Source organism: Bombus flavifrons, chromosome 16, assembly GCF_040668555.2.
Source record: "Bombus flavifrons isolate JBK064 chromosome 16, iyBomFlav1_principal, whole genome shotgun sequence".
Lineage (NCBI taxonomy): Eukaryota > Metazoa > Arthropoda > Insecta > Hymenoptera > Apidae > Bombus > Bombus flavifrons.
In genome coordinates this window covers 9,620,758-9,648,752 of record NC_138457.1, presented here as the reverse complement: position 1 = coordinate 9,648,752, position 27,995 = coordinate 9,620,758, and the positions used below count along the sequence as shown (strand labels likewise).

At 38.4% G+C, this 27,995-nt stretch overlaps 1 protein-coding gene across 9 annotated transcripts in view; it reads left to right on the top strand.

Moving 5' to 3' along the window:
- Nucleotides 1-27,995, top strand: part of LOC138188465 (uncharacterized) — a 377,221-nt gene that overhangs the window by 228,483 nt on the left and 120,743 nt on the right. Inside the window, exon 1 of one of the 9 annotated variants that reach the window (XM_069130263.1) lies at nt 25,868-26,052. The exons of the other annotated variants lie outside the window; for them this stretch is intronic. The gene's annotated coding sequence lies outside the window, so the exon portion shown is untranslated. Of the gene's footprint in view, nt 1-25,867; nt 26,053-27,995 lie in introns of those variants that run through there. 9 annotated transcript variants of the gene reach the window in all.

Genomic DNA, 27,995 nt, shown 5'->3' with positions numbered 1-27,995 from the left:
TCATTAAAAGTAGAACCTCGATGGATGATAATTTTATCCATCAAGTATAACAGAGGGTTACGATACTTTGGATATTTTGCATACCTTTTCACGTTATATACATCCTGTGCAATTTTGCAATTTCAAATTCCCTGTAAACGCGTAAAAATCTGCCGTCTAATTACGACACTTATATACAGTCTGCTCCACAAGAGCATGGTCCGTCGGTATCTCTATGAAAATCATTTGTTTCTGTAAAAAATTTTGTACAGATGGAAAGTACATTAAAAAGAAAAAACTAGTACGCGCTTAATTAACAACGTGTACAACGTCCAATAGTAGCGATTATTTCCTGACAACTTCTAGGCAAACTTTCAGCCATGAGACAAGTAGAAACCACTATTTGGTTCGAACTGTGTGTGTATGTTCGCGATTTAATAAAAGTCTAAACCTTGTAAAAAGTTCACCGATCACCGCTCACACCCTCTTTTGCGCTTCGACTCCACTCACCTGAAACACTTTCCATCCCCGTTGCTGCTTTTGCACCCTTCACGGCAAAAAGCACGGAGAAACAGAGCGCGGGGAACGAAAAACGGCAGGGATGCTAGGAAAGAGCAGAGGATGGGATTGGTGAAAAACAGAAAGGCGGAAAATACGGGCCACGTTTTTCCATGTTTCTGCCGAGCGAGGGAACGTTTGACGGAGTGCATTCTCGCTGCAAGGATATACACTAAAAACGCACATATCCGACGGTAAATCCGGCGATTTATATATAAAATATAAATCGGTAATGCCACGCTGAAAAACTCGGTCGGCGCTGAGCCTTCAACAGCAGCGGCACGGTATTTCGCTTCGTTGGACTTGCATCTTTTTTCCTCTTTTTTTTTCACCGTCGTTTTGCTCCTTTTTATTTTACCGTTGCTATTATTATTCGTTTTCCGTGAGGACGCGTTTCTCTTCTCTAAAAGCGTGGGAAGGGTAGTTTGTAACGTGGCTGGGAAAAATTGGCCTGGTTTGAAATGAGTTGGGAATATAAATGATGCATGATTGTTTTCGGTAGTGGACGAGCAACTGTATTTGTTAAATTCCATATTTTGAATTAATAAATTGGTGTTTCAATGTATGTGGATAAATTTATTATTGAAACATAAGGGATCGCGATTTGTTGTTAGAAATGCCTAGTAACTAGACAAAGACACGATATCATCAAGCTTGTCTGGAAATGCAAAACGGCCAATTAGATCTAAAATAAAAGAACACAAAACTAGTCACATCTAAGGATGAACAGGATGTATATTTGTATAAACTTTTTTCATTATTTCCAGGCATAGAATCAATGTTTAAAATGAGTTCCACGTATCACAGGACACCCTGTATAGCCTGCAGACTTTTCTGCTTCATAAACTCACCCATATAAACTTATTGCAATCAGCAATCTGAAAGTTGTGCGACTTCGAAAGTCCCCGATGCATAAAGTTTCAATTAGAGGCAATTATCCTCGAGCCAGCCTTTGAAAGCGACCGAACGCCAGCGCAAATACTCTGGAACCAATAATTCGCCATAGAATAAACAAAAACTCAGCCGTGGATGCTCCAATTAAACGTCAAACAACCAACACTATTCCAGTAATTACATCGATTCGCGCCCCTTCCACGGAGTCACGCCCACTTCTTAATAGTTTTCCTCGTGAACGTAAGTGCACGCGGGGCGAACGCATCGTGAGACGCGTGCGCGAGCGCAATTTCACGTGTAAACCGTGCTGGAACACTGTCTCTGCTGATAGGAGAGGCTGAGAGAAGGTTAGGGGAGGAGAGAGAACAGCCGTCCCAGATAGTCGACGCTTTGTATTTGCCCATTAATAGTGAACTACCATCCTGGCTGGGTTGCCTAGTCGGCGCTGAGAAATTAGCGGAGGCGCTAATTGTATTACGTAACCTAGTTAGCGATGTGTGCACTTGGAAATTTGAAGCGAAGATCCTAGCCTCGCGCCCTCTCTCCGCCCTGTCGAACTTGCTTTTTCATCCCAATTAGGTGATCGTCGACGCTCAGACTCTTCTTTCTTTCAATAACATCCGTTCTACATGTTTCTTCGCTATTTTGCAAGGAAACTCGGGATATCGGCAACGTAGATGGCGCTAGGGTCTATTAGGGTTCTAAGCTATATTTTCTGTCTGAATTTTGTGCTTGAAAGGAGATTAGGTTCTTTAGGAATTCGTTTGCAAAATGAAACTCGTCTACGCTTTCCTTTAATGCCTGTATATATAATTATAATTAACTTAATATGTATAATATATAACTCGAATGAGTTAATCCAAAGTACTCCTAACCTAAAATTTAATGGAAACTAATACTTTATTTTAGTATCGTACTTGAGGTCGAGCAAACGTGTCTGTTTATTGAGACAGAATTTATTTTTTTATTCTTTGTTTTGTATTGCATTTATTGAAACTCTACAGTTAGAGTTGGAGTATAGAGCAGATAGCAGTCATATTAATCGTTCTGAATGTTGAAAATTGTAACCTATATTTCTTTCAACCTAACCCAAATTCGTTGGTACGCATAGCAATTTGTTTCCTCGATATATGTATACCGAAAATTCGAGTGGTGAAAAACTTGCGCGTTGTTTATAGGTTAGGTAATTTGCGAGGGTAATATAAAAGGAAATAGGAAATAGTCGACGGTAGTTCCCGCGTTCTTGGTTCTTTACGAATTTTTATACACTGATAAATTTTGGGTGGTTTACCAGTCGAGCAGCATTCATGAATTCTAACCTGCTGGATCGGACGAAGGAAGAAATTCCTGGAAATAGCGGCTCACTTTGAGGCGAAACAGGCGAACCATTAAAAACTCTCGAAAAACTTGAATAATTCTTCGGCCACGAGAGAAACGAATAACCAGCAATTCGGAATTTCAACGAAAACTGAAACATTAAAAACGACCGACTCTCAAAGGCAGCGATACATTAACAATTCCTGAAGTTCCCTGGAATTTCACCGGCAAATCGATCGAGTGACGTTAACCTGTAAAAAACTGAAGTCAAGAGGCGATGGGAAAACGCTGCTTTTTAACGAAACCAAAAATTCTACCGTGCGACTCGGTTGGACACACGAAATCGGAAATCGAAATTTCTTCAAATTTACGACTTTCCCCGTATTTTATTCCTGGAGAAATATGCTTTGGGAAGAAATAATTGAGCTTAATGTATTCTACGTTCCAAGAAGTACGTGTCCTCAAAGCTTCGTTTCAATATCTTTGAGATTGAAGGTAGTAGAGGATTTTAAAACGTAGGTTGATTAGCATCTGCTTACCGTAGATTAACTTTGCGTTTATTATATGAGGTTGATAGTTTCTTTTGGTCAGAGAATGATTTTAATTTATTAATTATTAGAATTAACCAAGGTATTGATTTTTTTTATGTATCTTTGCCTTTCACGAGAATTTCCATTACTAAAAGTATTTGTACACTATAGTTGTTACTAATGTTTCACTTTATTATTGTTACTACTATGGATTTTATTAATAACAGAATTATTTCGTTATATTTATGTCGCGACATTTTGTAGCCTTATTAGTATTACAAATCTACTATTACGAAATTATCACATTAAATATATTAAAATTATTTTTTTAATCCTAGAAGGAGATAAAATGAATTCTGTAAAAGAATGCTTGCATTCAAAAGGGAGATTACTCGGCATTGTACCTGATTACTCATTATTATTACATTGCAGTGCACATTTCACAGATTAAAACTGAAATTAAGATGAGTATTATTACGTTCGTTTGAATTTTATGAATTATCCAAGTGGAGGAACAAATATCCATATATTTTTACACAAAATTAGCTTCAAACGTGAAGAATAATTTTATCGTGTTATTGGCATGAAATCATTTGAAAATAGTAAATCTGCGAATTTGCGGCTAGAGTCGTTCGATTCAATGGGGCGAACATAGACACGAGTGCACAAGCCTGACGAATCACTGATAAATGCAGCGTAAACGCCATTCCCGGACGCCATAATAAACTTTTCAAATATTAAAAAGCCTTTCGACGTGGCCCCCATCATCGGATTCACCGTTAAGCTGCGTAATGGCGAAAAGTATATTATGCTGGCTGAGCGTGGATAAGCCGCGTTATCAACGGCCAAAACCACCCCATGGACCGTGAATATAAATACGCAACTGAACGAGAACATGCATCTAGCGTGCATTTTAACGAAAGAATTTTATATCCGTTGCTAGTCCTCGGGATCTTCCCGTTAAAGTGCCATTTTTATATTTTATATAACTTGAAAAAAGTTTCAGAATAATAAAGATCGTTCCTAACTAAAGCTTCTCGAAGCAGAGAAAATTCAAAACCACAGCAGAATTTCTTAAGCACAACGAGTTCGCCAGCGTTCCTTGTTCCAATTGGCTGTTGCGAGTCGGCTCGTTTCAGGATCACGGTACAGGTAAACTTTTGACGACAAGCTCGGTTTGTACGATGCATATTTATATATTTACGTGGCTGACGTAAAACCGGTAGGAAGGATTCGCTCACAGCCTGGTTACACGTGCACCCTCTGTATACGATTAAAACTCCTACCTTGTGGCGTGGAATCGAAACTAGTATTACATATATGGCGGAAAATTCGAATCACTTCGAACATGAATCCAAGCTCCTCGAAAATCTCTCTGAAAGCCTCGTATTTATGATAATTCGAACTTTCCAGACTTTCTCCAATTATTTCATGTGAATCTATCTATATTCAAGTATTCCAAGTCTGTCAAGATTTTCAAGACTTCGAAGGCAATTAAGATCTTCGAGAGTTTTAGGTATCGAATCGTGTTGGAATATCTTCGAATACGAAGTGTTTCGGATCCCATCGATAATTGGAAAATGCTTGTGTGCGTTCGTGCACGCAAAGCGACGTAGATCGTTTGGATATTCTCGATGTCAGAAGGCCACTTATCCATGAGAATTCGTGGGTTATCTTAACGCTGGCTTCGCGGTCGTGTAATGTCACGATGTATAACGATTAGTATATCGAAACTACTACCATGGGCAGAGACGTTTTTGGAATATTACTGGAAGCTTCTAGCCACATAATCGTTACAGCTTGTTTAGGGATAAGTATCGTTATAACAGTTTCTCTCTCTCTCCCTCTCTCTCTCTCTCTCTTATCGACATCACTCTGTCGTGCAATAAATCGTTCCTTTTATATTGGTTTGTATCAAACGAAGGAAGAAACTTTTGTGAGATTGCTGGCCACCTATCTATTATAGATTAAGTATCTAATATCGAATATTATCCAGTAACGAATATGTAATATTCATGAACCAGCGTTTAATGAATGGTATTCAGTATTCGATATTCAGTATCCAATATCTGGTATTCGGTGTTCAGTATTCATTATATATCGTTTAGTATTGAGTATGTAACGTCTTAGTATCCTACAGTATCTATCATTGTTAATATTATGTAGTTTCTAACATTGAGTATGCAATGTCCAATATCAAAGGTCTAGTATCTAATGTCTAGTTTTCAGTGTATTTAGTATCTAGTATCCAATATTTAATATCTAATACTTGGCGTTCAGTATCAAATGCTCATCGTGCAATATTCAGCGACCAGCGAAGATTTCCAAGTACAAATGAAAATCGAGCCAGCGAGTAAGTTACTAAAGATCCTCACTAAGTGGATTAGTGTATGCTATTAGCAAAACGGATGCATCGAACTAGCAAAGCTTCCAGAAATACAAGAAATTAATTGCCAGGTGGCAGTAGGTACTTGGATTATCTTAACGCCAGTCTCGTGACCATGTAACGGTGCAACACCTAATGACTGCCGCAGCAAAATGGCCACTAGATAGCGGCGGAAATGCTTCCAAGATACCGTTACTGCTGAAAGCTGAATGGAATTCGCAAGCTGAGGTCGCACTAAAGACACTAATAGCCTTCTATTAAATTCACTAGCTTTCCTCATGAAATTACGAAGATAATACATCAGCGAACTACCTGCTGGCACAATTGCTTCCAACTCTTGAAACTTCATACGCAAGAAATTCTTTAATATATGCATCCAACCAATTGGGCCCAGAAGATTTGTTTGATGAAATAATTTTCAGACGAAATAGTTTACCGATTATTAAATTGACACGTTACGAAGTTTTATAAGCCTCAATTTCAAAATTCCACAATTTTACACGAAGAGAATAAAGAAATTATGTGTCGAACTGTTGAGAAATAATTCTCGTCGGAATCGATTAGTATGCTTCTATGTGGCCCATACACATTTTCAAACAAATTAATATACTCTCCCATTTAAAGAAAAATAGATGGAGGAATTATCTGAATCCCTCGTCTAACATCCCTCGCTAAATTTGTTACACGCTAACTGACAGGCTCCTGGAGACCATTTAATTAAAAAAACAGATCATTGAAGCCTCATCCTGCACTTATTATAACAATAATAAATAAATAATTCATTATTCGTTCATTCGTCTCAATATGTAAATACGTTATTAATGTACACTAACGCTAATATCAGTATCAGTGAAATAAAGTATAATAATATATAAAAATAAGTAATAAGTGTTATATTAGTCCAATTGTGCCCAGATGATTCATGATAAAAATAATTATTGCCGAAAAGCCGACCAGGAGCTTGTCTTTCTCACCACGTCCGACCCTTCGAATAATTACCACGAACCCCAACCACGCGACCGGAATCCCAAAAACCAACCGCCAAGCGCCGGAAACAAAAAGCTGTGAGGGAACCGCGTTCAAGAAGGACAGAAGTCGACAGCTCCGCCTAAAATTAACACGTCCAGCCGGCGTGTAATTACCCACTCCATCGTAAGCTTTCAAGACTCACCCCTCCCCTCTTTCCACCCTCTGATGAAAGAATCAACCGGTATCAAGGGGTGCTTTGATTTTATTATCGGCTGCACAACCCATGGAGCTGGCTGGATGGCTTGCCAGGATCGTAAAACAATAATGAGCAATCGCATAATAGGTCTTGGTGATCCTTTCGATTCACTGGCACCCCCTATTCAATGACGCCTTGATACCGTGCCACGTCGTCGTTCCGCTTTATGGATTATCGATGACAAAACGACCTGGATTCCATTCATTCCACGGCTTTCCACTTGCCCTTGATGATTTTTCACCGAGAACCTCGTAATTATTGCTGCCTGTCGGATTCGGGAGGGTCGTTCAGGTCTGCCGTGGTTTTTAACCCTTTCATTCCAACGTGCGGCGCCGAGTGTTGTCGATTGATCGGCGAGTTTACAGGCTGTGGGGTGAAGTGCGTGCTGCTTGAACTATATTCCATCGACATCGACGTATTTGGGTTATTGTGTGTGATTTAAATTAGGCTAATATAACGAAGTGTTCTGTATTTCTTTTGTGTAGTTTTATTAGCCTAACGTCTGTTAGTAATTAATCTTGATCTGTCCATATCGGTAGATTGCCAAATGCTGCACAAAAGTAAACCAAAAAAGGGCTAAATGGAAAAGACAAGACCTCGCGGTAAAAATGTAAAGATTGTACATCCAAAGCAATAAAAATCAATGAAAATAATTTATTGAAATGTTATTGAGCTACTGTAGTTCTGATAGTTCCCTAAAAATGCGAAATACACGTGTATTTAATCCTCTTGAATATTCATAGATTACGGGATTGTATTTAAAAAAAAAAGAAGAGAAATAAAAACAGAGTCAAGAAGAAAAAGTCGTATAAGTGAAAAATTAGCCGCGATTATGTGAAAGAAACATCGGAGGGAGTGTCTTACGCGGGTTTCTTCTTAGCGAGAAAAATTACGGGATATCCTGTGAAAGGGACGCCCCGACCAGGTTAAATACGATATTCCCTGGAATTGCTTTCACACGACCAAATTTCGTGTTTTCCCGGAGTTGAAGCTCGAAAACAACTTAAATGGGAGCCGGGTGGGCACTTTATATTCCCTTCCTTTCACTGGAGGGAACAATGTACGTTTCCTGAGAAAGATATCCGTGCCAAATTCTTAAGAAACCGGCTGCCCGAATTGTTGCCGAGAATTCAAGGCAGCGTTGCAATTAATTCGTTCAAGCCTTTCAGCCCTTCAAATCATGTTTCCTCTTGTAAAATCGATAGTTCTCAATTTCTTCGCTGTTTAGACATTTTTACGTCGTTACAGCGAAAATGAAACTTAAATCAAATACCAAACGCGAAGAGTTAGCAGATAAATTTTGAAAGTTCGACAAATTAGAGGAAGTAGGAATGAACTATTAATTTGCAGATATAGGAAGATGAAAAATGAACGAAAAGGCATCAATAGATATGTCAGAATAAATTCCAGGAATCTATCTCTGGTAGACAGAAAAAAAAGGTAGATTTAAAGACAGATTTCCATGGACTAATAAATCCAGACAAGAGGACTTAACGGTGGTGCGTTAAAACTAAAGACAGACCAAGCTCTGGGCGAATAAATATTCGGATGGTGGCCCTTATAAACGGATAAACATCTTGATGACTCTCGTAGGCGGATGCACGAGACGACAAGGGTGCGTGGTTACATCTCGATACACAATGGGAAAACGCGGATCCTCTTTGCCCTCCTTCGATATCTTCCGATGCAGCTCGAGATCTCTCGATACCCTCTTTTGTGCTTGTTTGGCAGACCCGACGTGCGGAATGATTCGCTACTCTCGTTGGTCTGATGAAACGTCATGATTGCTTTGCTGCGTGTTTTCCTACGGTTCGCCGTTCGCTTTTCATCCCGATATGAAGTCGTGGTCCTTTACGTGATCCTTTATTATTATGTTGGATTCTCATATGAAATTGCCAAGCTGGATTTTTATTATTGCTTTTTATTAGCCTCTCGAAGCAATAAAAAAAGCCAAAGGATAGATGATCTTCGTCAACTTTTATTACGCTTGGATTCTTTACGATTTTGTTTGGTACAGTTAAATACAAGGGATGGGTAGTTTATGGTCTCGGAAAACCAAAACGAAAATGTGAGAAGATGTCTTTGCGTAAGATGTGTCGTTTATGAAAAAATCGATCTCGAAATATTTTGCGCTATCTATGCATGTATAGCGCTATTCTCATCAATATTTAGGACTGATTGTCACAAGAACGAGGCCATGTTGGGAAAACGTGAATTCCAATTTGTAATTTTTACAAATTTTTGGTTGCAACAATATATATTGATTTTTATTTTTCTCCGTTTCTCATGCGTTATAGTGGTTTGTTTGGCTATCGCGAATGTTCAACTATAGATGAGAGATAATTTATTACTTAAATTGAATTTATTTAAATTTCCAGAACTATCGCGTAGATTACGGTTAAAAAATAATCAAGCGAAATACATTTCGCAATTAAATTCGCGCCGAGAAGTTCGCCAATCTTCCAGCGGCAAGAGCGAGCTTAAGCCTCCACCTGCAACCCTTCCATTTCTTCCCCACCCCTTACAGTTCTCAAACAATCATCCCCCTCGGACATAGGCAGCCAGCGGAGAATCCGTGGCACGAGGAAGCTCGATTTGCCGCAGCTGCTTCGATGGATCGTTAAAATCGACCGTAAGCTGTAATTCGGATCGACGAGGCGCGAATTTCTGCGTTCCATAATACCATTTCCGCCTCTTTCTCTCTCTCTTTTTCTTTTTTTTTATTTTGATCCCCTCCATGGATCTTCCCTTCCTCCGCCTGATTTCACGTTCGAATGTTCCCCGACGGAATTTTATTAAACTGTCCGCGATCACCGATGAAATAAAGAGCTCGAATTCGTTCAACGCGGTTATTTCGCGGTTTCACGAACACCGAGCTGCTTGGGAATTCCTCTTCCTTCGATTCGCGTAATTTCATTCGATGACGGTTGTTTCATTGTTCGATTGAAATAATAACTGCGAAGATTCAGAGTTTCACGCTTCGTTATACAGAGTATCCCTACATAAGTATAATGTTAAAATGTTTTTGTTATTGATTTAATGTTATTTTGAAACGATAGGATCATAGTTTAGACTCAGAAAGAATTTTTAAGTGTTTCAACATAAGAACATTAAAATATTTCTATTTCTTTGATATATTATTTAGTAAATTAATATATTTACAAAATTCATTCATATTTACATAAAAATTAATTTGAAAATCAAATTGCTATTCGATAAGAACAAAACTAAATTCGAATTCGATTTACCAGAATCATCTGCAGTCTAAATTAAAACTGGCGCGTCTTACAGTATTACGTCAGCATGAAAGCCAATCCGAACCTAACCTCAAAGAAAGATCAAGACTCGGTGGAACGGCAATAAACACGGTTCCAATTGATCGTGACAAGGAAGGATGGAATCCGGGATCGAAAGAAGCTCGTTCCGAGAAAATTCAAATGGAGAAAGACGCGGAATCCGCTCAAAACTGTCTCGCTACGAAATGGATGCAATAAAACGGCTCAAAGGGCATCGTGTGCACACGTACCCGTTTCCCGGGAATTTTCTTCCTTCGAGGACCAAAGCTAAATGAAATAATTTCTCGCAGAACGATTTGTTTGCCGGCACAATAAAACACGCGCGACCGATGAAGATAAAGGAGAAAGGTTCGATTGGCGTCGAGACGCGATTTCCATCTCTATCTCTGTCTTTCTCGCGCGTTCGCTTTTTTATTTCCTATCTTTCTCCGTCGATGAATGGGACGGCTCTAGAGAGGCGTCCATCGAAATCAGAAGACGAGTGGGTAATCCCGTGCATAGGTCCACAGAACAGAGAAGTCCTGGAGGATATCGAGAGACATCAAAGAGAATTCCACTTAGTATTGTGCATGGCCGTTTGCATTGTACATTTGTGTTCGACGAGAGGAGCCTTCAATGGCGGACGCGTCGCGTATCGATAACGAAGCGTCGATGATGCGATCGTTTCGCTTTCTTTGCGATTGGTTCGGATGCTGCTGATTTCAGATGGTTTAATAGCGTATCGTGAGAATAACAGTGTATTTGATCGTGTAGAGCAGTGATAGTCTGATTGAAACGCCGTTCGTGATCTATAAACTCTTTGGAAAGAGAATATAAAACTTTAATATTGTAATTGCAACAATTTAGAATATATGCAGTGGCTAAAAATAGTATCGATACACCATCGTATCTATTACAGCTTTTAGATACTAATCGTCCTCGAGCGACGAGTTTTATTTGTCGTGGTAGTACACAGGCACTGTTAATGATATAGAACATACAACGACGAGTTGGCCTCGGTTAGATCGTACGTTAAGGAGTTAATTAGACCCAAGTATATTAAATTTCGTATTCCTTGGTATTACTTTCATACGACTACAGAAACTTGATGCTATGAAAATAAAACGTAGAATTGAATAGGAAGAAACGTTTCATTGGAATAGATGTTTATGTCGCAGTACTTTTTATTATAGTCGTACAAAAGGTCTAACACAATTCCAGCGCCATACAAAAACGTCTATTTAAAAGATATACGCCAAATGTGTATTTACAGTGTGCAGGCGAATTCGAGGAGATCCTGTTAGCGATCCCTGTTACAGAAGATGTAAACCAACCGGTGAAAATCCGAAATCGTGTACTAAGTATTACAGCACACGGTTCCACGGTTAAATCTCCTTCTGGACTTCGATGGCTGGGATCGTTGGAGCTTCTCGTTCAGAAGCTTTCGAATATCTGGATCGTGGCTGTGTGCGTTAACCGTGTGTTACACAGCAACCGACTTGCCGGTTGCCTTTGTGTGGCCCTCTGTCCCCAGCTGCCGAGAGATAACATCCAATTTGTGCGCAAACCAACGGATTTCGCGTTGGCCAGATTCTCGACTTCCTCTTCTGCGGTCCATTCTCGGATTCTTTGGAACTCCTCCTTGTCTCTTCTCTCATTCCCCTTGTCTCGGTCCCCCTGCCCCATCTTCTTTATGTTTAACTTCGTTTCCTATATTCTTTCGCTTTACTCCGGTCCCCGTCGTCTCGTTTTCTTCGTCCGTGAGACGGTGCTTCTGAACAGGCTGCGCGTTCCTTCCTCTCGTCCCGGTGTTCCGTCATTTTCTTCTTTTTCCATTTTCCATATTTCGGTCGTTCGATCGAAACTTGTAGGTTGTTTCAACCGTTCACTGGATTTGCAGCAGTATCGTTAGGAGTTGTATAGGTTAGGTACGACTAATATGTAGGTTATACTTGGTTCTTGTTTTAAGCCTAGTCGTACGTTTGCTTCGCATTGTAATACTATTATTATAGAGGTGGAGGTATAATGTACTTATTAGTGGCGCGAAATGTAACGAAATATGCTGTTTGCTTATGGAACTCCTATGATAAGTTGGATTGATTTTCTAGTATGCAAATATTATGTCAACTTTCTATGGAACGCGATTAACGATGGATCAGGCTCTTAAACATTTTTCAGTTCCTGTAGTTTTTAATTATACGCTCCTCATATTGTTCAATTACAATCCTGTATGTAGTATCGTGGAAAAAAGGCCTGTGGCGGCACTCGATGGCAACCTAACCACCACTCGACACTAACTAGTTTCGGACGACGGCAGCGCAGTGGTTAGCGCCTTAGGTTACGAACGTTCGGAACCCGGGTTCGAATCCCGACGACCGGAGTCCGATTTTTCTTCCACGATACAAAAGTGAGAAGAAAAATCTACATCTACAGCCTAAGCACGTACCATACTACATGTATATACATTCGGTATAGTAAATCAGTTTTATTTAACAATCAATCACAATGTCAGCTTCTTCTACTGCGATAAGTATCACACCCCAATCACTTACATTCTGCAGTCAATGAAACGATACGTCGATCTCTTGAGCTCGTATTATCTTCGTGTACTCTTTAACCGCGCGTTCATTATATTATATCGTTATAATTCTACAGACTACGCGTTCAGTACTAACACAATTCTTAAAGCTACCAATCAACACCATATATCAGTCCATTCTACTACAATAAATACTACACCAGTTTCTTACGCTATAGTAACAATACATCATTCTCTTAAGCTCGTATTGCGTCAAACACCAAAACACACCTCTTCTTCCTCTCGCTTCTTCCAACCTACTCCAGTGCCTCTAACGTGTCCAGGCGCATTATCAGCTTCTGCGAAAGGGATAATTAGATTTTCCGTGGACGAAGGTGGCGGGCAGAATAGCCGGTGTGCCATCTCCACGTGTGTCTACTTTGCTCTTGCGAGTGTATCACGTGACGTGACTCGGTACCTGCGCGCGCGCGTGTGTGTGTGTGTGTGTGCCGCGTTTTTTGCAAGTCAAAACCGCGTCTAATTATTCAACGCGGAGCCCGACGGAATCTCCGCCGCTCCGCTATTTTGCATCGCGTCGTTTGATGTGAAATAATACGCGCGCGGTAATGGAACCGAGACGGGGTTCAGCCGGAAATCGTGCGTTGTTGTTCACCCTGCAGCTTCGAAGGGACGAGGCTGGACCTATCAGGAGTTGGGAAGACCGTAGATGCAACTGCGGAGTAGGAAAGTGAGAGAAGAAGGGAAGAAAGGGGAGGTGGGACGACGACCAGGTCGGTGAAAGGGCGAAAATGAAGACAAAGGAAGAGAATGGGGCTCTAGAAAGAGAAATTAAGATTTTTAGAGGGTGGTATGATAGAGGAATGAAAGAAAGCCATTTCTTTGTAGAAACAGAGATAAAAAATTAATGAAAATTCCAGGACAAATTTCGAAAATTCTATGACGTATCAGAAAATTCGAGGTGGAGGAAGAACGAGATAAATGGAAGGTAATCATTAGTTCGTAGAAGAAATAGAACGGTAGAAACTGTGGAGAATAGTAAGATCAAAATATTGATAAAAAATTCGAGATAAATTCCGAATGTTTTACGAAAGATCGGGGAATTAAGAGAAACCTCGTGGTTCGTAGAGCCGAGAAGACGAAAATTCCACGAAGGCGAGAAGAAATGCAAAGCGTCGAAGAAGTCGAAGAGAGAAGAAGCGACAGAAAACAGAAGCATTTGCAGTTTCAGAAACCCTGACAAATGCAGAGAACAATGAAAATAGAATTTGAAATATCGATAAAAAATTCACAGTAAATTTAGAAATCTAACGAGACGTTGAAACGATCAAATGAGCGATAATAAATGAAAATTGGAATTCTTTGAAACATAAAACGCATCCTAATTTTGTAAATTACGTAAATGTAGATTACAGCCGAGCTTCTCCATAAAGCGTACAGAGACGGAATATGGGAAAAAATATTACGTTGAACACGTGCTTATTTATTTATTGTTAACAGCTGGAAGCCTCCTGCTTTATGGAAGAATGAAGAATGAGGTTACTTGAATATTTATAGGGTGCTGTCGGTTCATTCATTTTTTCAGAAAGCAGTCATAAATTAATATTCAAATTTATACCGAAAGCGCTGACGAGGAAAGCCCTGCTCGTCGATCACGAGGCATTACTTTATTTATAAATCTACCAAATTAACATAAACTTCGTTCTTTCCTTTTCTCTCTCGCCCCTTGGGTTAAGAAAAACCTATCAAACTCAAATTTTCATTAATAATCCAGGCCCTTATTTATCAAAGGAATTACTTTTGCAGAATAATATTACCGTAACACAAAAGATAATATGATTTTATTTCAGTAAAATATCGGGCATCAGATTTTTCCATAAAATCTTTTAAAAATGATATAAAATAATTCTATCTCTTTTGTTATAATTACATCAAAGACTATAATTATATTATTATAAAATTACATACTATTTTTATATTACTTATTGGATAGACGTGTAATATTTCGCTGAAAAAATCTCATTTGACTTTGAGTGTAATTAACGCAACGTTAAAATTTGCTAAAAGAAGAAAAAGATTTGACTAAATTCGATGTAAAATTTTCGCAAAGAATTCGACTCGTTTCCGGAATGAAATATCTCGAGACAAATGGCGCCTTTGTGCCGCGTTGAAGGATCGATTAACGTCTACGTCTTTCTGGAAATTCCGCGAATTTTCCAAAGCGGGTCTGTAATCTGGAATTAAGATCGTTTTAAAGTGGACTTAATGAAATTACGAGGCGCGCTACCTCCGTTGATGGCGGCACGATCGCCTCTTTCCCCTCATTCCTGATTGAGAAAAATGGCTTCGCATTGAGTTCGATTGTTTCGCGATTTTAATTAGCGTTCCCTCGAGTGTCTACCACTTTCTTCCTTCCTTTCTTTCCTGCGCAAGAAATTTGTTCCTCAGAGACAGAGTTATATTAATTGTGAGCATAGACGATCCTAGAATGAAAAATGACTTTTCCATTCATCTGGCACTAAGTAATTTCATTTTCTCTTTTATATCGTAAAAGTGGTCTTGTATCTTGTTTCTTCTTTTCTACATTATGGAAATAATCTTCCTGAAAAGGATTTTAGTGGATCCGTAGAATCGTTGGAGAAATATTTGTTCGATTGTTAATGTTTGTTTGATGAAGGTATTGCTCTTTTCGAAGTTTATATCGGAGGAATTTTAATGCCGAAGACGAAAGCTGGGTAACTGTATTCTGAAGATTGAAATTCTTTGAAGCGCCGTTAAGAAATTGGAATGTTATATTTAATTACGTTTGAGAAGTGGAATATAGCTTTTAATTATATTGCAGCAACTTCTTTGTTTATTCGCTGGTCGACGGTGGTTGCTACTTTACGAAGAAATCAGACAGTATCTGGAATAATTTTAATTCATCTTCGTTAAAAAATTAAGAGATGGAAGTACAGTCTGGGCAATCGATCTTTTACAAATATTACAACCTGTGAGCATATGAATATTTTTGCTGAAATATATCGCAGAAATAGCAAACTCAATTAATACTGAAATTAATGATAGTCGAGGTTCAGACGTTAGCTATAAAGATATCCGTCTTTCGAGATATATCACACCCATCCGGAATTCAAAATTAAACATATTTCAAAAATGACTCTTCGCAAATTATTCTAACCTACGATCTAAGCTCGGCTTGCTGTGTAACCTAACCTAACGTTGCTTACATGACCTTTCTCCGATGTCTGCTAAAAATTCTCGTAGAAGCTTCATTTACCGCTCGACGAATGCAATTTTCCGGGCGAATCCACGAAAGATCATGCGAGAGTAGAAGGGAAAAAATGTCAGAGTTCGGCGAAAGCGGGTTCGTTCTTCCGTAGGCAAATATTATGCGAGTGCGTCGTAACCTGCAACACGGTCGCATCGTCGTTAGACCCTGGTTTGACCTCCATTAATAACGAACAGTTTATTCGCCGTAGATTGTAAACATAATTAAGGGTCTCGTTAACATGAGCAAACGATAGCAGGGACCCTTGCTTCCTGTTTCAGCCGGAGACGCGCAGCCTGACATGGAAAACAGAGAAAGAGGCTGACTTTTTGATCAAATGCCCGTCCCTTGCTTGTTTGTTCGCCCACCCTATACGCTCTCGTACTCGCGGATGTTAATTATGAATATTTAATTTCGAGTTACTGTGAGTTCGCGGGGGAACAAAATGGAAAATTCTCATCCAACCATCGTGAAATGGTACTTTGCCGAAGAAACGTTTCGAATTGGTGTTTAATAATTCATCTTGTCGATTCGCAGACCCTGATATCGAATTAGGGCCACTCAGGATTTTCAACATTTTTCAATCTTTTTCTTCGTGCGATGTAATTTTATTTAAAAAATAAAAACACAGGGAATTTCAAATTTTTCAATGTATTTTGAAAAATAAAAGGGGGTTAAGTTAGACACTTTATCGATAGACGATAAACTTTGTCTCAATAATTAATGTTATCTGTAAAATTAGTCGCTTGATAAGTAAAGGAGTTAGATGATGATTGAGAGAAGCGGTCGAGGTCAGAGTCAATGGAAGACGAGGTGATTCATCTAGATGGAATAATTAACTGACTAACATCTAGATGGAATAATTAGACAAATTTCGTATGTCAAGTCGGAGAAACGAAGCATTGTACACATTGAAATAAGAATTTATAAGGTAGCAAACTTCGTTTTGGACCGAAGCAAACGAATGTTGTAATGGACGAAATAGAAATGTATAACCTTGGAAAAAGCAAACTAATATAACGAGCAACAGCGATAGCAAGAATTTATACTGCTACCAATTTTTATCGTCGTTGGACTTTAATAAACGCACGTTGATAACCGATATACGCTCCTTGGAAATCCAGTGCTTTATATTAATGAAAATGCGTGTCCATGAAATTTAATTTGCAAAAATAAAAGAGTGAATAAAAATGAAAATATTCGATGGCAAAATTCGAATGACTTCTTCTTCGCATTCGTTTTTTACTTTTTTCATTAAATCTAGACTTTTGGCAATTTCCAAAATTTAATAAACGTACTATGCATTCGCCAAAATTAAAAACATCACTCGCGAGGAATTTAAAACCCCTCTTTTATAAACATTTATTTTATTAAAGTTACATATTTCCCATACGCAACTTTGTGCATTTAATTTAACAGCCATTTATTATAATTTATTACCATCCATTTATTATTCCACAAAACAGTTTACTATAAATAACGAAGGCCTCAAGACCGTAAATAAAAAAGTTAAAAGTATAAAATTTCATTAAAAGGAAAGATAAATCGGAAGTAAAAGTAAAAAGCATAGAATATACTTTCTGATGCATTTTTAGGTGCTCGGCATCGCAAATATCAAAACTTGTCCTTTTCGAAGCGTTTAACTACTCGTACACCGACATTTCATCATTTTTAACGACTCGATGTCTCGTCGAAGTCGGCGAATAGGTGAAAATTTATATTCGCGGCGGTTTTGAGGCTCGATGAAAATACGAGACGACTGCAAGAATATCCAGCCCCTGAATTATGAGGTGAATCCGGCGGAACTTCTCGAGAAGTTTCCAACGAGTCCAGGCCACACTTTCCTGCTGTTTTCAAATTGGCCGTGCCACTTCCGTCTTATAAATAGCCCGCTTCCTTCGCCAACTTTTCTGCCTCGCCGTGGATCGCATTCGACGCTATTTTCGCAATGTCGTTCTTATCCCTTCGTTTATTTCCACGATTCCCATTTTCCAGAGACGTGAATTTTTAACGAAATTAGTTTCTTCGATGAAATCGTTCGGCAATGTCTTTTCTTTCTTTCTGATGGAAATGCGATATAAGTTGAAGGAAGGTGCCGAAACCAGCGCCCTCTCTTGTGACAAACTTAATCTAAACACAAGTTATCGAGTAACTTTTCAATTTTCCCAGAAAAAGGTAATGATCTACTTATATTGTAAATGTAAATTAAATGAAATTGGTTGAAACGCTCTCAATACAACACCGCGCACTAGCTACTACGTCATAATAATTTTAGCCAATCTATTATTATTGTTAATCCAAGAATTAATTTTACGATATTTAAGAAAGAAAAAAAAAACAGAAGGGGACGAAGAAAATATACTTACATTGCCGTAATGTGTAGAGCTAATCTCAACTAATTCTATTTCGTTCTTAACCTAAGAATTAATCTTCCACTTTTTCCTCCCCAAGGAATCTACATATTGTGAGTCTAAGCGAAATTAAACGTCATCAAACGCCCTCACACCAATTACCACGTAACCATTCCATATGGTTAACCCTGTTCTATGTAAGATGGATGGCATGACAGGCACGTTATCCCGCGGACCAGCGAATTTTCAACGTGGCTAGCAGCGGCGCGTAAATAGAACGCGATATTTTGCAGCATGAAACAATAACGAGCCAGCTTGGCCACAATGTGTGTGCACCGTTGTTCCGTGATATCGCGTCTGCCTGGCAGACACCATCGGCCTGCACCCACCACTATTCTCTCTCTCTTTTTTTTTTCGCCATTTTGTCTTCCTCGTGGCTGTCTGCTCCACGAAAATCGCGAAAATCCTGAAGCATGATTTGCATTTTGCCGGGCATCGATTGGAATCGTCGCCCTGCCGCTTTTCGTTTTGTCTTGCCCACGTGTTCGATGCTGTGCTCCATAGTCTTCTAGGAGGTTAGAATTCTCGTTTTTAGATCTTTTTGAGGTTAGGTTCGAACTAAGTTTAGATCAATTCCAGATTACGATCTTTCATCCCTTTTTTCCGCAACAACCTGTTTATTATAATTCTGAAAATTAGATTAATAGATTTCTTTGATGATTTCCTGTTTAGGTGCTTAAAGTTAATTCTGTATTTCATAAACATTTGCTTTGCAGGTAGGTCTTTTAACTTAGAGGAAAATATTATACTAACTTCTCCCCTTTCTTCTGTTTCTTTCTAAATTTCTATCGATACGGTTGGTCGGGGTTTTGAAAAAATACAAAAATCTATATCACGCATAAACTTTGTTGAGCCGGGAAAATTTTCCATTTATTGTAATTTGTAACAGAGAATTCCGCTTGTCACTGTTTTAATCCCTACAAAGAAGGTAAAGGAATATTTACGCGTTTCATTTTGCTTATGAGGTTCGCTAAATTTCATCATTTCCGATGAAATACCCTGCTTTGCTATGAAATAACCAATTAAAATATTTCTCTCGTTAGCGTTTTGTTTCATTTTGTTGCTCCATTTGTACATAAAATTTTGATTTCTTTGTACATGGGTATAATCTTTATTTCATAAAAAGGCGCTTAGTTCGATGTTACGAGAAATATTTTCTAGATCTTTGTCTATATTCTAAACAAATTTATATCGTGAATTTTCATGTTGTGCAATGAGGATCTTTCGTGATATTGGACTCGTAGATCGAATGAAGTTAATAACGTGGCTGTGCGTTCGCGCTGAGAAGCTCGGATTTACGTTGTAAATTCGTAGTTCACTCGATTCGCGAATTTCCTAACAAGCTAAACGCAAATTTCCATTTTCTCGAATTTCGACTTCGTTTAACCAGGAATGAGGAAATATTACAATTACTGAAATTACAGTAAACACGCGTTGGGATAAATAGAAGAATAAATTGTACGCTGTGGATAAAAAATTTCAGTTTATGTCACATACGTCACTTTCGTGGAACGTAATAAATTTCACTGGAATCACATCTGTTGCTGCATGATGTTATTTGGAAAAAGATTTTTCCATACATGTACCTATATGTCACCAAATCAATGTTTCACGTTACTAAGAAACTTATATCGAAACAGTTCCAATATAATTTTATCATTTTACTATATAATTTATACATATAAATAATTAATTATAGTTTGAATAATTATCGTTTATATTTTAGAGTATGTCAATATTATGAACGATTATTTGTAATACTATTTAAATATGTTGCATAATTATTTTCAATATTTTAGTTATTTTAAACAATATTTTAGATAATGATGTATGTAAATTTTGATTAGGCTAATAACACGCAGCTTTCCAATATATCTGTATACATACGCATATCGGTATTCGATTTTCAATTACGTGTAAACCTTTGTCGGAAAATTCCACGGCTTATTCTAGTCTTGTTTTTCGTTCCTTTTGTTTCTTTTTTCGGCGTTTTCCACAGAGATGCAACTTGCCTATCGATTGATGGAAATCACTAGAATCCTGAAGCGTGATTTGTTCGGCCAGTTGTTGGTGCTTTTTTCTCTGCTTTTTGTTTTGTTTTGTGTTTCTTTTTTTCTCGTTTTGCTTTTTGAGATACCGAGTACGGTGTTCGAATGTTTTCGAGATGAAGATCGGATGTGCATGAGCGAAATTTTAAAAACGGATTTGCCGTTGATCGTCTATTTTTGCCTGCATCGCCCAGCCAGAATTGATTCGTACGTGGAAATTGTTTTCAAAGAAAAGGGAAAACACTCGATATGCGATAACACAGTACGTGTGTGGAACAAAAATTTATTTCAACACTGACTAATTTGCTTCCATTGCAAACAGTAAATGTTGTGTTATACATACTATACAGGTTACTTTCGTCGAAAATCTTCCAACTGTCTCGTTATGTATCGGAAGTTTTCTTAGCTCTTTTATTATAAACGTAAAAACTTATGTCGATCGCCATATAGTTACGACTGAGTTATGATTCTTTTTTTTTTTTTTTAATTAATATAAATTTATTCACGTACAATTTTTGTTGACGTGTTATACACATACATTTATATTTCCCTTACCTAGGTTACAACTTCGTTATTTTACAAAACATCTTAAATTCTAGAAAAAACTTTCAAATCCAAATCGTAACGCGGCGATCAGGGCTGAGCACACGATTAATTTAAGCAAGTAACCAAACATATTTAATGACGTTGAACTGATTTTACACGTGAGGATACAGACGTGTTCTTCGATGAATGTAACTTTGTGATGAATTTGGCTCTATGTTATTATGCACTAACAAATTAATCACCACATACGCGGGCGTCTACGTATCGAATAATAATTTCGATGGCCGAAAACAATTTGCTATTCGTAATAGCGGCATCGTAATTGAAAAAGTGAAATTTTTATACGCGGTCCTAATTAGGCGATCAGATATTATATCTCTCGAATCATTCGACGATTGTTTAAAATCTAACCGCGCTTCGACGCGAGGATAGACGCGAGAGAGGGTGGAAACTTCATCAACGGGCAGCCACCGATCATCGATCGTCATGGCAGAAAAATTTAATGGAACCAGTCCATTAAAAACACGTAAAGGGAATCGTGGACAAGTCGCCGCCGCGTAATACGCGATAATACAGCCGTTCAATTATTGCTACGTCCCTGATGTTGTGTTTTCGAGGATTCGTGCTGAACGGGAATACCTTTCTGCGCCCATTTGTAATCCCGGCTTTCGTGTCATGTAAACGTTCGAGCGGACATCGAGGCAGGCACGGCTTGTTACACGCGTATTCTGGATGGAAAGCTCGCCATTTCTGCTTCTGAATCCTATTAGTTTTCAGAGGGCACTATCGACTGTCACAGAGAATATTCTACGCATATAAGTAGTTTTCGCTTTACGAATTCGTTGTACGATCCCTTTGGCACCGGAATTTTCATTTTAAATTCTACTTGGTAGGAATTATCAGATTTTTCTGTTAAACAAAAAGAAAAGATAATAGAATTTTCATTGTTCCGGACGAAGATTTTGAGGCTTCGGGATTTCTAAGAGGATCAGGCGCTGCGGTGATGATAACGATTTGATCGTAGGTCTGGTGAGTTATGGTTTTGGTTGTCTTGACGAAGGATTAGAATTTCGTTTCTAATTTCTTCGGAGAAAGGGGAGGTGGAAGTTCTATTTTAGTAGAAAATTCGAAGAAAATTGTGAATTTTTATGACGATGCGCGTTTTGTTTCACGTTCGTATACTTTGTGCTTCTCGTTATGCTGATCTTGGGCGAACTTGAAATTCGGTTTGCCTCTTTTTTATCGCATGGTAGAGGAGAGGAGTTTGTACGATTTATATTTTGACCACATTTAAACGAAACCTGCCCATCAAGCTGAAACGTTGATGCCTAAACTAGTGCAACTTCAAACACGCTCGTCGGAGGCTTACGTGGTTAATAATTCAACCGGACGTCTAGCTAGCGACAAAATAGAAAGAAACAACGTAACTTGTGGCAATGGTTAACGAGCCGAAGAACATGAAGCGGCGAATGCAAAGAACGCTAAAAGCAAAACAAGGGAAAAGGGCTCGAAAGACAGGGTGAAATCACGAGGTGCAAGATTTCTGCTTGGCCATGAATAATTTTCGCTCCTAGGGGAAAATAATTTAGGACTGCCAGGCTATACGATGCCATGTCCCGTGTTGTCTCTCTATTTTCGCAAAAAGAGGCTGAACGTGTTTTGTCTGGGATTAAGATGGACATAGCCTAGAATAGCAATAAACTATTTAAAGTTTAACGCTGTATGGTTTACTGCCAAATTGTTTTTCTTATTATTTTCATTTCTTATTCATCTTCTATTTATTACTGTAGTTATTCATTTATTGTGAATATCATAGAGCGGATGATAGAATTTAAGAAAATTCGAAGTTAGATTTTTATTTTACTAGACAACTTAAATTCAATCTTCGTACTTCCTTCCGATCTTATCTCAACCTCAAATACTTTCATTTAAATTTCTGGACAGCCCAAGTTATTTTGAAGACTGTACTCACCTTCCATCAGATTCGATGAAAGATTTTGTGCGAAAATTATAAGGATTGACTTTAAATCTTAAAAGAATTATACTTTATAGTACTCTATCGATTGATTTTCAAGCTATCTTAATCAATCAATATAATCATATTATTTTGATAATATAAAATTTCGTTTACGCGCGGTCCACAAATTTTCTACAAAATCTCTTAACTTATATTTCGAGCTGTACTTGAAGGAAAGATGGATTCGTTCTTGGGCTCAGGTCACCGTACCTTTATGTCTGACTACTTTCGACCTCATACCACTTGATTCCACTTCACGGACGGTGCTTTCACGCGGCACGTGTGGCCGGGTAAATCTATTCACCTGTATCCATCGATCGACCCAGCCGACCCTCTGATCCGTGATCCGTATGCACTTTAGCGTCAACTGTCGCGTGTCCTCTTCGACACGTGTTGAACGCACGCGTGCACGCGTCCATTTTTACGCCCCTCCCTCTTTCTGTAATGTGTCGCTACTGTTGCTGATACCTATCTTTTATATATTCCATTATATTTCTTCTACAAGGTAATATCTTTTACGTATTACATTACATTACATTACGTATATACATTGTTCGATGCTGCAAATGATTTCGAAATTTTAGCGCCGAAGCACTTTGATCGATGCTTATTTTAAGACTAGAATTACGAAATCCGCCAAAACAACGGATTTCAGAACTTCATTGTTTGCAATTACCGAGAACATACAGGTATTTTTACCAAAGTTAATACTGATTATTGTCTAAACAGCGATATAATTATATAGATATATCTACTTCAATTTGATTTATATATAGAACATTTAGGCAAATTTTCATTGAAGCGTGATAGTTCTAGCGTTTCTTAGCTTTCTTCAAATTTCTCTGTTTCTCGTTTTACGAGGTCGACCAAGTAAGTGGCTCAACTGTCTTCTTACATAGTGAACTCTGTAAGCAGAAGATATTGCTCCTTGTTTTATTTATTTATTCTTCATATATCCTAGATACCTAACTTGCTAACGATAAAAAGTTCAGAAACAGCGGGAAGCCAAAAAAAAGAAAAAAAAATGGAGCTCCGCAGTACGAAAATTCCAGTGCAGAAAGGAGTGGCAATAAACGTTGTCTGCTGGCGGGGAAGTGGCACTGTAAATTGCCAGCATGGCGAAAAGAGCTCGGGGAACAGGGCAAACAATAGACAGCGGTGGGGAACAACGCAGCGGGGGGCACGAAAACCGCGGGGGTAGGATGGAAAACAGCATTCTGCCGGATGCCACCCACGAACAGTCGAAACAATGCGTCAAAAGTTGCGCATTAATTGTTCTTAAGTTACGATAAATTCGCCAGGTTAAACCACGAGGCCCCCGCTCGCTGTTAATGGCATTATCGTGTTTTTCAACCCCCTTCTGCCATGATTTTCCGTATGATTTTTCGAACAGGCACCCGTGGATCCCCCATTCAAAGCCGGTATTTACGACAGACGTCGGTACAACCTGGCTATCTGGCCTCTCAGCGTTGAATGTACGCCTTAAGAGGGAAATTAAATTCATTCTATTTATTCATTCGACTGGCCAGGGAACGAAAACTCGAGGACGGGTAGAATAAGGGTGGATGGCGAACGTCTGTCGCGATGAAAGCAGCTCCCAGCCCTTTTAAACTATTAGCGGGGATGACAAGAGTGGGATGAACTTTCGAACCGGAGCCTTCGCAGCATCCCCTGCCCTCGATTCTGACGATACCTGACGCGTGTCTGTCGAGATGTTTCATCCAGGAGTTGGACGCTTTCGATGGGTCTGCGATGTTCAGCTGCAGATCCTCGGGCCTTGCTACGATATTTTGGAAGCTTCGAGATGTAGGATTTCGGGTTAAGACGTCTACTTTCGAAGGAATTATCGTACAAATATTTATTGTGAAGATATTACGCAAATCGTGTGATCGGTTGATTAATTATTTTTACGCTGCGATAAATTTATCAAGTCGAACCATGCAGTTCTCGGTCACTGTTAAGGATGTTATCGTGTTCTTCGGTCCAGCCTGTTGTGAGGTTTCTTCTGAATTTTTGGAGGAACTGAAGAATTGATTGAATTGGAATGGGAGCAACTCTTAAACTTTAGTTTCTTAGCTTGAGAATTTTTTGTGGTATGAGAAATACGGAGTACTTACAATATGCGAAAATATACAAAATATCTAAAGCATGGTACTTTGTAATTACAATTAGGCAAATTATTCTATCATATATTACAAATTATATATTAGACAAATTCATATTTTTCAGAATGTAATTAAGATAGAAAGTTGTTTTATCTTCCAATTATTATAAAAGACACTGTGCTTTGAATATTTTATATATTCGTTCATATTATGTGCCTTATTGTGCAATTTTGCACAAATTATTTAGCTATGATAGTTATAATATTATCCACAATTGTAATCCACGTCTCCGTAATTAAATTATTATTATAAATTAAAATATAATAAAGATTGAGTTATATTTCTGGTACGGATTATTAGTTCTGATTCAATAAAAGCAGATTGTCTATTTCTCTCTCTCTCTCTCTCTCTCTCTTACAATATAATTTAATCTTAATTTTAACTTCTCTAATTTCGTTATTTTAACTTCCAGTTTCCGAAATCAGACTTGTGATTCATTACTGAACTGGAAATCTCTACCATTGAGTAAGAATCACGCGTTATATTTTCTGTACCGCGTATCACACAAGCTTGAGTCCTTTCAAATAATAAGAAAAATAATTGTTTAAAATACTAGTAAACAAAATAACGATAATAATGAAAATAATACGAAAGCATGAGAAAATTAACAATTTAATGTGAAACTTGCACAGAGTAGTATTATAGTATACCCCCTCCCTGCCCCCACTCCTTCGCCGTTTCATTATAGGCGGAAATCAGAAGAGAGATCAGGTAGTTACGTTTCGGTTTTCGACGCGTGAGGATTAGAGCGACGTTTCGGGAGACGAACGTGACATAAACACGATTCCGTCTCGCCTATTGTTTACGTGACTTGTGTTCGGTGTACTTCGATCGGTTTGTGATTGTGATGGAACGACGCCACAGCAACGGTAGCGATATTCATCTACGCAGCGAAAGGTACAGAAAAATAATTTTATATTATAAATGTAATGATAATAAGTAATGATAATAGCAGACATTTTATAGTTAATAGCACGATATAAGTTAAATATAATATACGTGTGTAATAACACAATTTAAATATAATATACATATATAGTAACACGATATATTAGATAGAATAATAAATATTAGGTTGTCCGAAAAGTTTCTGTCGTTTTATGAGCAAATAATAGACGCACAACGTTTTTTTTGTTTTATATTATTTTGTCCAATTACGTACGATTCGTTTTGTTCTGTTGAGATAAACACCGCAACATTTCACGATTCTATGAAGGTGTATTGTTGTAAAAAACATGTTTGCGAAAGAAAGACACTCTTTGGACAACCTAATATAATAAATATGATATAACTAACTAATATGTCGTACGAACGATGTTCTTTACTTGTTCCCTGAGCCCAAAATAGAATCTCAAACACAATAGGACTCTGTAAAACGTGGTTCACGTACATATAAGGTTTAAAGTAGGGATGATGTCCAAAGTAGGGTTGATGTTGAAAATAGAGGTAGGGTTGAAGATAGGGGTAAAGTTAAGAATAGAAATAGGGTTCAAGGTAAGCGTAAGGCTAAAAGATAGGGGAAAGATACAAGGCTATTTTACATATTTCTTTTTCATTTCAAACTCTGCTTAAATCTCGTCAATCTTCTGCCAAACGACAAGACGTTTCTTTTGAAAAAACGGTCAAGGTCGTCGAAAAAAGCCACAACCAACGTCATAGTTGTTCCTTGCGGAAGTCGCTTCTCTGTCCCCCTCCCTCTTTGACCTCTTTGTCCTCTTTGTCCCGACTTAAGATCTGCCAAAGCCTCGTCTACGATTATTTGAAAATTACATTCGCACGTGACTGAGCTTTCGCAACCGGTCGCCTCTCTTTTAAGCCAGCGACGACACTATCGTTCGAGCGGCCCTTTCATGGCTGATTTTCATGAAACCGTTTGGCGTGGACCAGCGAATGTAGGCCAGAAGCCACTAGGCCGGTCCCTCTCTCTTTTCAGCTCGATGAAGCTTGTAATTCGACATAGTTGGAACCTCCTGTTCAACGTTTTCAACGTCCGTTTGATAGAACGCGTAACGAGGTAATTGGAAACGGGGCATTGAACCGTGGCGCGTGTTTGAAAAAGCCAGCAAAGGATTAAAAGATTCGCCAGCAATTAAGGTGGCCAAAAAGAAGGATCGTACACGACATCTGTTCCCCTTTTAGCTGGCTACGCTTAAAAGACGATCGGGTTTGGCTTTTGTTCGACCACAGGAAGAAACCTGTTTCTATTTTTGTTCGCGGAGAGTGCCTCGTTTGCACGGCTTTCACCAAGTGTTTTGTGTTTCGGCTGTGGTTTTTCCGCGCGACGATTCTTTATTCAAAAATGAGTGGAAATCGGGCTACGCTTTCCAAGAGATTTATGAATCAGCACGAGCTTTCAGTTGGAGATGAGAAAATGTAGTATTGAGAAGGATTGAAGGAGCGTTCGAAGAAGTTGGAGACGAGATTGCGTTGATCCTGTGTCGTATTTTACCGTAATCGAGGCATTCGATTCACAGGTGGTTGAAAAGACTACGTATATTTCGCCTTTTCCCGCTTAATTTCGTAAATTATGCAGATATCTAATTTTTTGTCCATATTGTACAATATTTACGAATTCCTTTTACACGTTGCATTTTCCCTTACCATGTTTGTATGCGATATTGCATTTACTACGGGTCAGAGGTATTCAGATACTTTGACCAATTTGCAGCGAGTTTATTATATCGTACTAATATGATGGAGGACATTCGTTAACAGGTGAAAAGATCATATGTATTTCGTCTTGTTTGGTTAATTTCGCAAATTATGCTTGGGAAATGTGTACGAAACACATACAAATTTCTCACGAATCGTTACAAATTATCAATTGTTCGGATTCTCGT